The sequence below is a fragment of the Argopecten irradians genome, chromosome 9 (assembly GCF_041381155.1).
Source record: "Argopecten irradians isolate NY chromosome 9, Ai_NY, whole genome shotgun sequence".
Lineage (NCBI taxonomy): Eukaryota > Metazoa > Mollusca > Bivalvia > Pectinida > Pectinidae > Argopecten > Argopecten irradians.
The window spans coordinates 26,725,185-26,742,819 of NC_091142.1; the positions used below are offsets into that span (position 1 = coordinate 26,725,185).

The window sequence follows — 17,635 nt, forward strand, 5'->3', positions numbered from 1 at the left end:
ATTTCACAGTACTGTAAACCTTTGCACGTATTTAATGTGTCCAGTACATTTCACAGTACTGTAACCTTTGACGTATTTAATGTGTTCAGTACATTTCACAGTACTGTAACCTTTGACGTATTTAATGTGTCCAGTACATTTCACAGTACTGTAACCTTTGACGTATTTAATGTGTCCAGTACATTTCACAGTACTGGGACCTTTTGACGTATTTAATATGTCCAGTACATTTCACAGTAACTGGTAACCTTTGACGATATTTTAATGTGTCCAGTACATTTCACAGTACTGGGACCTTTGACGTATTTAATGTGTCCAGTACATTTCACAGTACTGGGACCTTTGACGTATTTAATGTGTCCAGTACATTTCACAGTACTGTGACCTTTGACATATTTAATGTGACCAGTACATTTCACAGTACTGGGACCTTTGACGTATTTAATGTGACCAGTACATTTCACAGTACTGGGACCTTTGACGTATTTAATGTGACCAGTACATTTCACAGTACTGGGACCTTTGACGTATTTATTTAATATGTGACCAGTACATATCACAGTACTGGAACCTTTGACATATTTAATGTGACCAGTACATTTCACAGTACTGGGACCTTTGACATATTTAATGTGTACCAGTACATTTCACAGTTACTGGGACCTTTGACGTATTTAATGTGACCAGTACATTTCACAGTACTGGGAACCTTTGACGTATTTAATGTGACCAGTACATTTCACAGTTACTGGTAACCTTTTGACATATTTAATGTGACCAGTACATTTCACAGTACTGGGACCTTTGACGTATTTAATGTGATCAGTACATTTCACAGTACTGGTAACCTTTGACGTATTTAAATGTGTACCAGTACATTTCACAGTACTGGGACCTTTGACATATTTAATATGTCACAGACATATTTAATGGAACATTTCACAGTACTGGGACCTTTGACATATTTAATGTGTACAGTATAATTTCACAGTACTGTAACCTTTGACGTATTTAATATGTACCAGTACATTTCACAGTACAGTAACCCTTTGACGTATTTTTTAATTGACGTACATTTCACAGTACTGTGTTTGACGTATTTAATGTGTCACAGTACAATTTCACAGTGAACCTTTGACGTATTTAATATGTCCAGTACATTTCACAGTACTGGAACCTTTGACGTATTTAATATGTACAGTATATTTCACAGTACTGTAACCTTTGACGTATATTTATGTACAGTACATTTCACAGTACTGGGACCTTTGACGTATTTAATGTGTCCAGTACATTTCACAGTACTGGGACCTTTGACGTATTTAATGTGTACCAGTACATTTCACAGTACTGGGACCTTTGACGTATTTAATGTGTCAAGTACATTTCACAGCACTGTAAACCTTTGACGTATTTAATGTGACCAGTACATTTCACAGTACTGGGACCTTTGACGTATTTAATGTGACCAGTACATTTCACAGTACTGTAACCTTTGACGTATTTAATATGTCCAGTACATTTCACAGTACTGTAACCTTTGACGTATTTAATGTGTCCAGTACATTTCACAGTACTGTAACCTTTGACGTATTTAATGTGACCAGTACATTTCACAGTACTGTAACCTTTGACGTATTTAATGTGTCCAGTACATTTCACAGTACTGGGACCTTTGACGTATTTAATGTGACCAGTACATTTCACAGTACTGGGACCTTTGACGTATTTAATGTGACCAGTACATTTCACAGTACTGTAACCTTTGACGTATTTAATGTGACCAGTACATTTCACAGTACTGTAATCTTTGACTATTTAATGTGACCAGTACATTTCACAGTACTGTAACCTTTGACTATTTAATGTGACCAGTACATTGTACATTTCACAGTACTGGGACCTTTGACATATTTAATGTGACCAGTACATTTCACAGTACTGGGACCTTTGACATAATTTAATGTGACCAGTACATTTCCAGTACTGAGGACATTTTGACATATTTAATGTGACAGTACATTTCACAGTACTGGACCTTTGACATATTTAATGTGCCCAGTATATTTCACAGGACTGGAACCTATTTGACTGTATTTAATATTCCACTACATTTCACAGTACTTGGACAATTGACTATTTAAATGTGCCCAGTATATTTCACAGTACTGTAACCTTTGACGTATTTAATATGTCCACTACATTTCACAGTACTTGGACCTTTGACTATTTAATGTGCCCCAGTATATTTCACAGTACTGTGAAACCTTTGACGTATTTAATGTGTCCACTACATTTCACAGTACTTGGTTTTAATGTGACCCCTTTGACTATATTACGTATTTAAATGTGACCAGTACATATCACAGTACTGGGACCTTGACGATTTATTTGTACTGTGACCCAGTGCACATTTGACACAGATTTCACATTTACTGTGACCTTGACGTATTTAATGTGACCAGTACATTTCACAGTACTGGAACCTTTGACGTATTTAATGTGTACAGTACATTTCACAGTACTGTAACCTTTGACGTATTTAATGTGACCAGTACATTTCACAGTACTGGGACCTTTGACGTATTTAATATGTACAGTATATTTCACAGTACTGTAATCTTTGACTATTTAATGTGACCAGTACAATTTCACAGTACTGGTAATCTTTGACTATTTAATGTGACCAGTACATTTCACAGTACTGGGACCTTTGACATATTTAATGTGACCCAGTACATTTCACAGTACTGGAACCTTTGACTATTTAATATTCCACTAATTTCACATACTGACAATTTGACTATTTACACAGTACATTTCACAGTACTTGGAACCTTTGACGTATTTAATATGTCCAGTACATTTCACAGTACTTTGGACCTTTGACGTATTTTAATGTGCCCAGTATACTTTTCACAGTACTGGGACCATTGACGTATTTAATGTGACCAGTACATTTCACAGTACTGGAACCTTGACGTATTTTAATGTGACCAGTTACATTTCACAGTACTGGGACCTTTGACATATTTAATGTGACCAGTACATTTCACAGTACTGGGACCTTGACGTATTTAATGTGACCAGTACATTTCACAGTACTGGGACCTTTGACATATTTAATGTGACCAGTACATTTCACAGTACTGGGACCTTTGACATATTTAATGTGACCAGTACATTTCACAGTACTGGGACCTTTGACGTATTTAATGTGACCAGTACATTTCACAGTACTGGGACCATTTGACATATATTAATGTGACCAGTACATTTCACAGTACTGGGACCTTTGACTATTTAATGTGACCAGTACATTTCACAGTACTGTAACCTTTGACATATTTAATGTGACCAGTACATTTCACAGTACTGGGACCTTTGACATATTTAATGTGACCAGTACATTTCACAGTACTGGGACCTTTGACGTATTTAATGTGACCAGTACATTTCACAGTACTGGAACCTTTGACGTATTTAATATGTCCAGTACATTTCACAGTACTGGGACCTTTGACATATTTAATGTTGACCCAGTATACCTTGTACATTTCACAGTACTGGGACCTTTGACATATTTAATGTGACCAGTACATTGTTTCACAGTACTGGGACCTTTGACATATTTAATATGACCGTAACATTGTACATTTCACAGTACTGGGACCTTTGACGATATTTAATGTGACCAAGTACATTGGTACATTTCACAGTACTGGGACCTTTGACATATTTAATGTGACCAGTACATTGTACATTTCACAGTACTGGGACCTTTGACGTATTTAATATGTACAGTACATTTCACAGTACTTGGACCTTTGACGTATTTAATGTGACCAGTACATTTCACAGTACTGGGACCTTTGACATATTTAATGTGACCAGTACATTTCACAGTACTGGGACCTTTGACATATTTAATGTGACCAGTACATTTCACAGTACTGGGACCTTTGACATATTTAATGTGACCAGTACATTTCACAGTACTGGGACCTTTGACATATTTAATGTGTGACCAGTACATTGTACATTTCACAGATTACTGGGACCTTTGACATATTTAATGTGACCAGTACATTGTACATTTCACAGTACTGGGACCTTTGACATATTTAATGTGACCAGTACATTGTACATTTCACAGTACTGGGACCTTTGACATATTTAATGTGACCAGTACATTTCACAGTACTTGGTAACCTTTGACATATTTAATGTACCAGTACATTTCACAGTACTGGGACCTTTGACATATTTAAAGTGACCAGTACATTTACACACAGTACTGGGACCTTTGACATATTTAATGTTGACCAGTAACTATTTCACAGTACTGGGACCTTTGACATATTTAATGTGACCAGTACATTTCACAGTACTGGGACCTTTGACATATTTAATGTGACCCAGTACATTTCACAGTACTGGGACCTTTGACATATTTAATGTGTGACCAGTACATATTTCACAGTACTGGGACCTTTGACATATTTAATGTGACCAGTACATTTCACAGTACTGGGACCTTTGACATATTTAATGTGTCCAGTACATTTCACAGTACTGGGACCTTTGACATATTTAATGTGACCAGTACATTTCACAGTACTGGGACCTTTGACATATTTAATGTGACCAGTACATTTCACAGTACTGGGACCTTTGACATATTTAATGTGACCAGTACATTTCACAGTACTGGGACCTTTGACATATTTAATGTGACCAGTACATTTCACAGTACTGGGACCTTTGACATATTTAATGTGACAGCCAGTACATTTCACAGTACTGGGACCTTTGACATATTTATGTGACCAGTACATTTCACAGTACTGGAACCTTTGACTATATTTAATGTGACCAGTACATTTCACAGTACTGGAACCTTTGACATATTTAATGTGACCAGTACATTTCACAGTACTGTAACCTTTGACATATTTAATGTGACCAGTACATTTCACAGTACTGGGACCTTTGACATATTTAATGTGACCAGTACATTTCACAGTACTGGGACCTTTGACATATTTAATGTGACCAGTACATTTCACAGTACTGGGACCTTTGACATATTTAATGTGACCAGTACATTTCACAGTACTGGGACCTTTGACATATTTAATGTGACCAGTACATTTCACAGTACTGGGACCTTTGACATATTTAATGTGACCAGTACATTTCACAGTACTGGGACCTTTGACATATTTAATGTGACCAGTACATTTCACAGTACTGGGACCTTTGACATATTTAATGTGACCAGTACATTTCACAGTACTGGGGACCTTTTGACATATAATTTAATGTGCCCAGTACATTTCACAGTACTGGGATCCTTTGACGTATTTAATATGTCCAGTACATTTCACAGTACTGGGACCTTTGACATATTTAATGTGTCCAGTACATTTCACAGTACTGGGACCTTTGACGTATTTAATGTGTCCAGTACATTTCACAGTACTGGGACCTTTGACGTATTTAATATGTCCAGTACATTTCACAGTACTTGGACCTTTGACTATTTAATGTGCCCAGTATATTTCACAGTACTGGAACCTTTGACGTATTTAATATGTCCACTACATTTCACAGTACTTGGACCTTTGACTATTTAATGTGCCCAGTATATTTCACAGTACTGGAACCTTTGACGTATTTAATGTGTCCAGTACATTTCACAGTACTGGGACCTTTGACGTATTTAATGTGTCCAGTACATTTCACAGTACTGGGACCTTTGACGTATTTAATGTGACCAGTACATTTCACAGTACTGGAACCTTTGACGTATTTAATGTGACCAGTACATTTCACAGTACTGTAACCTTTGACGTATTTAATGTGACCAGTACATTTCACAGTACTGGGACCTTTGACATATTTAATGTGTCCAGTACATTTCACAGTACTGGGACCTTTGACGTATTTAATGTGACCAGTACATTTCACAGTACTGGGACCTTTGACGTATTTAATGTGACCAGTACATTTCACAGTACTGGGACCTTTGACATATTTAATGTGTTCAGTACATTTCACAGTACTGGGACCTTTGACGTATTTAATGTGACCAGTACATTTCACAGTACTGGGACCTTTGACGTATTTAATGTGTCCAGTACATTTCACAGTACTGGGACCTTTGACGTATTTAATGTGACCAGTACATTTCACAGTACTGGGACCTTTGACATATTTAATATGTGTCCAGTACAGTTCACACAGTACTGTAACCTTTGACATATTTAATGTGACCAGTACATTTCACAGTACTGGGACCTTTGACATATTTAATGTGACCAGTACATTTCACAGTACTGGGACCTTTGACATATTTAATGTGACCAGTACATTTCACAGTACTGGGACCTTTGACATATTTAATGTGACCAGTACATTTCACAGTACTGGGACCTTTGACATATTTAATATGTCCAGTACATTTCACAGTACTGGGACCTTTGACATATTTAATATGTCAAGTACATTTCACAGTACTGGGACCTTTGACATATTTAATGTGACCAGTACATTTCACAGTACTGGGACCTTTGACATATTTAATGTGTCCAGTACATTTCACAGTACTGGGACCTTTGACATATTTAATGTGACCAGTACATTTCACAGTACTGGGACCTTTGACATATTTAATGTGACCAGTACATTTCACAGTACTGGGACCTTTGACATATTTAATGTGACCAGTACATTTCACAGTACTGGGACCTTTGACATATTTAATGTGACCAGTACATTTCACAGTACTGGGACCTTTGACATATTTAATATGTCCAGTACATTTCACAGTACTGGGACCTTTGACATATTTAATGTGACCAGTACATTTCACAGTACTGGGACCTTTGACATATTTAATGTGACCAGTACATTTCACAGTACTGGGACCTTTGACATATTTAATGTGACCAGTACATTTCACAGTACTGGGACCTTTGACATATTTAATGTGACCAGTACATTTCACAGTACTGGGACCTTTGACATATTTAATGTGACCAGTAATTTCACAGTACTGGAACCTTTGACATATTTAATGTGACCAGTACATTTCACAGTACTGGGACCTTTGACATATTTAATGTGACCAGTACATTTCACAGTACTGGAACCTTTGACATATTTAATGTGACCAGTACATTTCACAGTACTGGAACCTTTGACATATTTAATGTGACCAGTACATTTCACAGTACTGGGACCTTTGACATATTTAATGTGACCAGTACATTTCACAGTACTGGGACCTTTGACATATTTAATGTGACCAGTACATTTCACAGTACTGGGACCTTTGACATATTTAATGTGACCAGTACATTTCACAGTACTGGGACCTTTGACATATTTAATGTGACCAGTACATTTCACAGTACTGGGACCTTTGACAAATTTAATGTGACCAGTACATTTCACAGTACTGGGACCTTTGACATATTTAATGTGACCAGTACATTTCACAGTACTGGGACCTTTGACATATTTAATGTGACCAGTACATTTCACAGTACTGGACCTTTGACATATTTAATGTGACCAGTACATTTCACAGTACTGGGACCTTTGACATATTTAATGTGACCAGTACATTTCACAGTACTGGGACCTTTGACATATTTAATGTGACCAGTATATTTCACAGTACTGGGACCTTTGACATATTTAATGTGACCAGTACATTTCACAGTACTGGGCCCTTTGACATATTTAATGTGACCAGTACATTTCACAGTACTGGGACCTTTGACATATTTAATGTGACCAGTACATTTCACAGTACTGGAACCTTTGACGTATTTAATATGTCCAGTACATTTCACAGTACTGGGACCTTTGACATATTTAATGTGACCAGTACATTTCACAGTACTGGGACCTTTGACATATTTAATGTGACCAGTACATTTCACAGTACTGGGACCTTTGACGTATTTAATGTGACCAGTACATTTCACAGTACTGGGACCTTTGACGTATTTAATGTGACCAGTACATTTCACAGTACTGGGACCTTTGACGTATATTTAATATGTACAGTACATTTCACAGTACTGTAACCTTTGACGTATTTAATATGTCCAGTACATTTCACAGTACTGTAACCTTTGACGTATTTAATATGTCCAGTACATTTCACAGTACTAGAACCTTTGACGTATTTAATATATCCAGTACATTTCACAGTACTGTAACCTATGTCGTATTTAATGTGTCCAGAATATTCACAATACTGGGGCCTTTGACATTTTAATGTGACCAATACATTTTACAGTACTGGGCCCTTTAACATATTTAATGTTACCAGTACATTTACAGTACTAGACCCTGTCCAGAATCACAACCTTTTTGTGTTTATAATGACATTTGTGTTTGTAGCGGTACTTGAGCTGACGTTCAAGTAAAGTATATCCTACAAGAGGATAGTTGTATGGGGAATAGAAGATAGGGATGGAATCATGGGTATTACACAAGGCTTGTTAGAATATACAGCCAATGATATCAGTTTCTTTCTCCATAGAAACAAATAAATGACAAGTTAAAATCAGCTTACCGAAACACAATTGTGAATTAGATATTACCTTCATGTAAGAAATATTGATAAAACTGAACTTAGGAATAATGTTTTCACAGAGTAAGAGTAGAGTTAATAATACTATAATAGTGTAAAGGTTTTCGGTTTTCGTATAGTAGAATGGTCTCAAGAAACACTCCTGGGTTCCGTGTGTATACACAAGAAGACAATAACAAATAATCACAATTAAAATACATTCAAAGTCCAACTCCAATCCAGTCCGGTCCTACTCCAATAGTAAAAGACATTAAACTGACATAAAACTGAAACTATTCTTACTGTCGATTGCATATTTAGTTTTCTATCATCTTGACAATCGATTGCAAACGAAATGCTGTACTTGATCACGTTACTGAATATTTGGTTCTGGGAATCGTCTAGGGAGATTTTTTCCCAATGTATATTAATAACGATTAAGATGTCATAGTATCTATAGTTGTATGATCAACTACACACACATAATAAAATGTAACGTAAAATTTACATCATGTACATCAAACTGTTCCTAATTTGCATATTACAGAGTTATCTGCACTTGCGGGTAGGTATTGATTGTGACGTCATGTGTTTACGAGCGTAACGTCATACGTTTCAGAGAAAATGACGTGAATTGCGCTCACAAAATAATGACGTAACAATAGATACCTACCCGCAAGGGAGCTAACTCTGTAATATGCAAAGACGGAATAGGTGGCAGCATACAACTGCCAATGTACGAAGCTACTGGCTGTGACCATCAAATGACCATCAATTCATAAGTGTACTAATCATAACTGAAACCTGTAGTTATTATAAAACAAGATTCTTTTCTCAAAAACTGAAAGGCTATCCTGAATTCCAGGCCACTTTCAATGTCGTAATATTTACCATTGGACTATTTCAAAGCAAGCTGAAGGCTCTGGGGGCGACAACTGATAATTCAGTATTTTGATGTGCATAAAGACCAGATCATATCGGTAGACTGTAGGACTTTGATGCTCTCTTATATCTTCAAAGGAAATGTTTGTTGGTCAGTAGTTTTGTTTCCTCTCCTTAAATGCCTTGACAGTCTAGGGGTGGGTGGATGTAACGACAGTGATAGTAAACCATGAAATATCGAGGATGCATGAACTGTAGATCTGACATATTGTACTGATCAAAATCATACAACAAAATATTAGTGATATAGCTATGGAAATATGTTAGTACATAACAGTACAATATGTTATTAAAGTGACAATTCATGATGATCATTCAGGCTATTTTTGTTAGATAACCACGAAGGAAAATATTTCATGCATGAATTGTTCTACATTTCTTATGAAACATATAACATAAAATATTGACAAATTCCACGTCAGTGTTAAGTGTTTTAATTGAAACCAATAAAATTTCAACTGGTAGAGCAATACGATTAAGAAGGTATAATATGTACGTGGTACCAAAACCTGAGCCAATGTCACGTAACTTAACATGAAATATATAACCTCTGAGGAGTTGATGAAATGATGTTCAAGGCTAAACATTTTACCTAATAAAATAAACACACTACTGTAAGAGCGATTTGAGTAGACAAAATTTGCATTACTCCACGAGCAAGGGCAGGGGTTTGGCATGAAAGACGTCCGACCACAATGTGTAATGGCGGAGAGCAAACTTTCACCACCATGGGCTTTTCTGGCATATCACAGTAAAACCAACTAATCTGACTTCCATTAGAACTGGTTTGTTTCTGATATAAGTGTAAATTTTGATGTTTTTTTTAATTGAATTGTCCCTTTTTTTGTCCCTTTAAAAGAACTCTTTGACAAATTACATGGACTGTTATAGGTTTGATATGTGATTCTCATAACTATATCAGAAATCACGAGTACAGTGACCGGTCAGATGTTGTCCAATCAGAACCGCTGTAACATACTGACATCTGGAACCTATCACATCCCTCGACTGTAAGTGTCAGCTTTGATGAAATACACTAAGCCGGAACCAGACAGATAGAAGGAATCGGTGAAGTTAAACAACCAACTAAGATGGTTGAAATGCTGCTATTTTGGGACAAGTTAACGACCACTGCTCACGAGATGTAATTGCATACTTATTTATAGCCCAGGTCATGGAAGTTCACGTGGGATTAAGTGTATTTAGAAGGAAGTTAATGTTTTATCTGAGGAGTTTTATAAATCGTTTCCGGTTCTGTCAGACCAGATCTTATTATCCGATTTAGAACTGTTTGGTAAATTTAGAAAACGAATATCGCATGTGAATGAGGGAAGTGCGAATGATTCCTTCTGTAATTGTGAAAAGTCTCAATTCAGCTATAGATATTGTTACCAGATACGTTTCAAAGGTCGACTATCAACACTCAACATTTTGAGTTAAAGAAATAAAAGAATATAAAGTTGTAACACGTTTTGCTAAAGGGTTGAGGTAATTGAAATTATTTAGTACTTTATTGATCAATTAAATCATATCTCGTGAAATTAATGTGATAAAGTGCGGGCATGCGGATAGCGACCAGTAGCCGGGATCTTGTGTACCTTCTTAGAGGTCATTTGAATACACAAGTCATATAAATAGATTATTCCAGGGATTCACCCAACAGGGGACCCACTTCCTGTATGTCACTTCCTCTTTCATGTGTCTATGGCCGAGACCAGAAGAAAGGGCGACAAATGGGAGGGAGGATGGGAAATCCTATTGGTCAGTTAAGTATTTTTCTAGCTAAAATTGGTTTTACATAAAAATCCTCAATTTACCCTCAGAAAATAGCTTACCAGGTCAATAACAATAGCGAAGTACAACATATCCCAATCTCTCCCAGGGTTAATTGCGGAACGCAGTCCACAATCCACATGTTACATATTTGCAGCGTATCCTTGGTAGAGGACACCACCAATTAGAAAGTTAAAACAGAAAGATACATGCCTATGGAAATATAAAATGGTCGGTATCCGAAGAGAAGGTACACATTCTGGCTATGTATACATTTTGTGTATTGTTTTTCAAGATCGCAAAATAACGTACTTAAACATGCACATATGTCAAACACATGTATCGCTCGCAAAGAACGTCCCAGTGCACGGACGTAATTATTGTCGTATATCACAGATATATGCAGGTATTACAGTAGTAACAATTTATCATTTGGCAAACAATAGGTATGACTAACGATTTTAAAATAGAATGAAAAATGTGTTAATTCGATTGAAAGACCTACTATCTGATAAAAATAGCTTCATACGATTGCCAAGAATGCGCTCCTCTGATATCGAGTGACTGGATTTGTAAGATGGTGTGTGTTTTCATTCTTATTTCGAATATATGTCTACAGATAAACCATATTTGGCAAGGTTTTTTTTAAGATAGATTTAACAATACTATGGCGGTGAAAAAGTTTGTTGCCCTGTTAGATACAGAGAATAAAGTCGCTGTTGAAATTGTGCAATATTTCAACAGTTGAATGATTTGGTTTGTTTAGTTTTGTCCTATCAACAACAAATGTAAGGACGTGCCAGGTTTATTGGTGGAAACCGGAACAGGAAATAGTCAATTGGCAACTGCCCGCATGGGATTCGAACCCGCTGTGGAGGGGTTGTGGTAAATGTCGTGACTCTTTACTCGGCCACCGAATACAACAGCTTACTGTGCTGTAAAAGTGCTTTAAGCACATTAAGTGATTTTGATAATTTTATGATAGATAGTTTCTGTTAGTTTGTCATTGACGACTGTCAACCTGTTCATTTGGGCTAAACGTTAACATAACGTACCTGTTGCTTTCATACAAATTACTATGGTAATGACAAAGAAAAATAATCATAATACGAAGTTGTTCGGCATGTAAAAGGTTTGCAAGATTCCTGCAAAACTAACATTCGTGTAAAAGAATCTTCAACGTCATCACAAAGTGTTTCAAAATCGCATATCGGCACGATGGATGTTTTGCAAGGTACGGTCTGTGTTATACCTTAGGGACACGACGATATAGTAACGTAATATTTATTTAACTACTTTAACAGTATAGCACGCCACATTGGTACCCATAATTCACTATTTACCTACGACCGTTAGAAGTTATTATGTTGGAAAACTCACAACCCACCAAAACTCATAACTACTACCTCAATGTAGCAACAGATCGCGTTGTCATGACGACGTGAAACCCAATCTGACAGGAATCTCACGTGCTTCAGTCCGCGCCACGAGCTGTGTGCATCAACGTCTGGGTGTCTGCATGATGATAGAGAGACCCCCTCCCGCCTCATCTCCCATCAATAGGGTTGGGGAGTGGGACCCCTGCTAATTAATGATGGGGTAACAGCTTATATATAATGTAGGCTGGTATTCACACGATTGATCAAACAGTTGGGATTAATCTATTGACAAATGGTCAGTTTATGTTGTCTGCGAGAATACTATGTATAAGATGTATAGGATGTACGTACCCCACATTTTCCGCTTTAGAATATCACCGATATACACATTCCGGAATGTGTTTGTGCTATATTATGATAGTCATTGGTATTTCTGTATTACTGTGAAACAATTTTCATCATACATAATTTACACTTAAAACTCATGTACATGTAGACCCCGGATCTGTATGATCCTTTAATAGGGCAGGTAATGGACGAAGGCGTTGACTTCCCACTTAGTTATAATATGGTCTTATATCAAAGACAGGTTTAATCGATATATTGTAAGTGTAAATCAGTTTCAGTTTCCCATGTAATACCTGTATAATACCCATGACATATATTATATATTTGTTCTATACATACATACATAAATGAGACGTATGTCAGATTAATTAATTGTTAATCCCCGGCTATAACAAACCTATATGTCAAATATATCGTACATAATAATTATCACGTTCAGTACTTACGATTATTGGATGAATAAGTAAATTCCAACTTGTCACGAATTCCGGCCTCGAAACGCTAAAATAAACACACTCAAGCTTATGGGAGTATATTGAAGTCTCTTCTCTACTTTTATCTCCTAGGAGTGTTTCTGCGCATGTGTCGACAGCTACCGGTTACAGGAGGAACTACATATGATGGAATGGAAACGTAGGTAACATACCTATAAATAGATCCGCGTGTCGGTCATGCATGCGCAACAAATATGACGTCAATATAGTTTAAACGTTATTTGATATTTTGTAAAAATCAGATAAATTATGTCATGGTCAAGTTATATAGAAAAGTAGTTCCCGTGTTTCTAACGCATTGGAACAGTTGTAGCTTTGCTGATTGCTATCTTAAGTGATGACGGAATTATCTCTTAGGCAGGATACACCTGTGACGTAATATCGGTTTACGGCATGTTATTCTCTATCACTCAGCCCCCCTCCCGCTCCCCTTCTCTCTCCTCACCCACGCGTGTTTTTCAGTACCGATACTATCACACGTATTCCGTCCCATCTTGAGAGTGTGGAGTGTCAATGACATAGTTATCAATGTATAGTATCTCCACAGTGCTTTTATACTTATCATGTACACTTATTTAACTATTAATAAACACAGAGAGACCCCGAGCGTTACTTCTGTACATGTTGTGATGCTGTTCCTGTACCAAAGGTTCTTCCACAGATATAGCCGATAGTCTGACCACCAGATCTAGATCGTCGTGCCTTTAATGAGAATTTCTGAGATAATTTCTATGCTATATCATTTCCTTAATTTGTGAAACTCTTAAATCAGACATGCAAAATAACTAGCCTAATTTTATTTCGAAGAAAGACAGAAAAGCGTAATACTGTAAAACGAGATTGATAATTTTGTAGAGTCGCAAAAGTTATAACCTTAACGTTTATATTACACTTATCATCATCTTCTGCACAATTTAGTAAAATAAATAAAATACACATGTATTATTTTTCATAAACCTAGCTGGTCATATTGTGTTTCCCGCTGTCGTTCTAATTTCCGCGTATTAGTTAATGATCATTTCGCCAATCGATAAGACAGCGAAATGTGTCTTCACTGGTAAAGATTATGTAGGGAAACTTGAATTTGTTTGGGGTTGTTTGGGGTCATTTTACAGCGTTATTCGTCATTGTAAAGCGACGTCTGCAGATTGTACCTATCTAAACACACGTATTAACATAAGGTATCAAATCAATAACACTTGACAGTGCACACGTTTTGTGACGTAATTAATATTTATAAATGTTTGATTATTTTAACGTCCTATTAACAGCCAGGTTCATGTAAGGACGGCCTCCCATGTATGCAGTGTACATGTGTAGCGTGTGTGAAGTGCGGGGTGAGTGTTTTGGGAGACTGGTATGTTCGTGATGTGTCTTCTTTTATTGTGGAACACTGTTGTCCTTTTTATAGTGCTATATCACTGAAGCATGCCGCCCCACTCCCTGTATACTGAGCGCTAAGCAGGAGCAGAAACCACCACTTTTATAGATTTCAGTGTGTCTCGGCCAGGGTACAGAACCCAGAGCGTTCCTCAGAGGGGCAAACGCTCAACTCAAGGCCAAAAGTAAGGCGGTGCAAAGGGAGGCATTCGGAAAAATAAAGTCAGCTAGGAAGAAGAGAAAAGATAAGATCCTAAATTTAGTCGCCTTTTACGATCATGCAATAGGGTAATATTTATAAGGCATCAAACATGTTTGTCTGTCCATCGGAATGTCTTTCACAGCTTAATTTCTTAAACATGGTGGTTTTCAATGGATTACTGGTGAAAACATGACATGTTCAAATTTTCACCAAGTTCCGGTACATATAACTTTAATTTAAAGGTCCACTACTTTTCCGAAACGGCTTTTTATTTTCAAAATGGAAATGTTAAACTAAATTAATGTTTTTTTAGAGTCGTACAAGTTATAAGCTTACAGTTAGTAATACACTTATCATCACCTTCTAAACGATTTTATTTAGATAAAATAAATGTGAATTTTCATTACGTGGGTCAACTTATGTTTCCCGCCGTCGTCCTATTGCGTGTTAGCTATTTAGACTATCTTGACTATCACTGCGCCAGACGGCCAAAAAGCGAAATGAATCTCCACTGTTAACACATATCGATTACGCAGAGAAGGTCACATTTGTTTGGCGTTTTTACCTCATCTTAGGTCATCGGTATAATTCTTATTATGTTATAATTTTTCTAAAAAAACTTTTAATTTTTGTTTTAGAGTGACCTTGAAACTATGACCGATATCACAGGGGACATCTGCAAACCATTCGAAATATAATTTTTACCTCAACATTAAAGCTGTTCTCACTTGCATTACAATTGTCAGCTTAAGCAGTATTAGGAAATTCACTCTCGAAGTCTCTGCCAATCATTATTATGGTTTTCTAATCAAACTTAGAACATGAAGAGAATATTAAATAGTAGTAAACATTGAAATGTGCATCGCATGCTAAATCGCAAGACATCATCAAGATATCTCTCTAATGGAATGTGAGTTGATGGATAAGGATGTAATATCAGCATCCGGTTTGATACGGTATGTTTGGTTGTGTAAATATAGCAAGAAATGATGACACAAGAAATATGTCAAAGAGATTACAAAATTCTTCATCGTTAAGAGTGTGGGTAAGATTTAACTTCACCTGAAGACTCGGAAAAAAATGTGTTGAAATTTGTGAATATTATGATACAAGAGAAGAAATAATGTTGACCAATTTATGAAATTAATGTCAGGTGTGTTCATTATCCACAAGCTCAGGTTTGTACATATTCCGAATATAATGTTAAAATTACATCTTTCACATTACCCGTGCGATATACGTAAAGCGACAGAAATAATCAAGCTAAATGTTAGTGATTTTTCTGGACTGGTGGCCTCTCTACCTATCCCGCTATCGTGGCGTATCTGCAATTGGAAATCGCTTAACGTAAAACGTATGACGTATGCAGTTCTTACAGGTGGAGAAATTATGTATACTTTATCGGGGTTTAACAATACTGATGAATCTATGTTGTCTTTAAAAGTTATATGTGCCATAAATAGGCGAACATTTTGACATCTTATTTCAGTAATCCATTAAAAAGCATAAGTTTTGATGAATTAAGATGTGAAGATCATTCAAAGGCACGGAAAATCGTGTTAGGTGCTTTATAAACATTTGTAACAATATAGAATCTAAAATGTATGCAGTAAGGGGCCGCGGTGGCCGATACCACAAGCCCTCCACCTCTGGGATGCGGGTTCGAATCCCATGGGGAGCAGTTGCCAGGTACTGACCGCTGGTCGGTGGTTTTTCTCCGGGTACTCCGGCTTTCCTCCACCAACAAACCTGACACATCCTTACATGACATTGACTGGTAATAGGACGTTAAACCAATAAAACCAGAATGTCTACACTGTAATAATTCTTGTTTTTAAGCTTTATGTATATTTAGATGAAAACGTAGCTGATAAAGTCGCTTTATAATTACTAATATCACCGTTAACATGGTATACAACTACCTAATCATTTCAGTCTCTTTTCTGTACTGTAGACGTCATAGTTATAATTTTTGGCAGTCCTTCCGATATTCATTTTGAGCCCTTTTTGACTTCGTAGAATTAAATCATTCTTAGTATTGAAATTCTAAAAATATTGGTATTTTGTTGGTGTTGAACTAGATATTTAAAGCTCATCCTGATTCGTGAGCATAAAATTACGAGACATATTACTTAATAATTTGTACAACAACAAAAGTTATTTTATGAGCTACATTGTGTAAGTATATAGTCCATCCATGCTGTCCGATCAGTATGGAGTCTTGTATGTAGTAGTATACTGACTACACTGATCAAGCAATGATAAACATGACCAAAACAAAAACGAGATATTTGCACTACAATAATAAGGCTACCGACAAACTGACATATGATAACTACGGTATATTTCTGTAGTACTTTACTTTGTGTAATGATCTGACGCTAGAACACTGTCTTATGTTGTGGTTTATATTGTACTGAACATTTACTATATAATGTATGACCAAAGACAAGTCCGTGACCCAATACAATGTATGTAACCCTAAGCCTAAACAAAGTCTGCTATTATCATTAAACAAGAAACT

General features: G+C 36.5%; 1 protein-coding gene across 4 annotated transcripts in view; it reads right to left on the reverse strand.

Moving 5' to 3' along the window:
• The window catches only part of LOC138331907 (tripartite motif-containing protein 2-like), an 81,377-nt gene extending 67,733 nt beyond the window's left edge, over nt 1-13,644 (reverse strand). For 2 of the 4 annotated variants that reach the window (XM_069279766.1, XM_069279763.1), the window contains exon 1: nt 13,482-13,644. The gene's annotated coding sequence lies outside the window, so the exon portion shown is untranslated. The remainder of the gene's footprint in view (nt 1-13,481) is intronic. The other 2 variants (XM_069279769.1, XM_069279768.1) reach the window with 2 other exon arrangements.
• Between the last annotated feature and the right edge of the window lie 3,991 nt (nt 13,645-17,635).